Raw genomic sequence first — 352 nt, 5'->3', positions numbered from 1 at the left:
GACAGAGAGTGAGAGAGAGAGAGAGAGAGAGAGGCATTGATATGAAATATACATCAATTGGTTGCCTCCCGTACGTAACCCGACTGGGCAAGGGATTGAACCTGCAACCCAGGTACATGCCCTTGACTGGAATCAAAACTGCAACCCTTTGGTCTATGGTCTGATGCTATAACCACCGACCCAAACTGGCCAGAGTTAATCATTTTTTTTCTTTAAACAAATATTTTTTTTAATTGATTTCAGAGAGGAAAGGGGGAGAGAGAGAGAGACAGAAACATCAATGATGAGAGAGAATCATTGATCAGCTGCCTCCTGCACGCCCCCCACTGGGGATGGAGCCTGCTACTGGGGC

The sequence above is a fragment of the Myotis davidii genome, unplaced genomic scaffold, assembly GCF_000327345.1.
Source record: "Myotis davidii unplaced genomic scaffold, ASM32734v1 scaffold758, whole genome shotgun sequence".
Lineage (NCBI taxonomy): Eukaryota > Metazoa > Chordata > Mammalia > Chiroptera > Vespertilionidae > Myotis > Myotis davidii.
Note: the sequence above shows the minus strand (reverse complement) of the source record.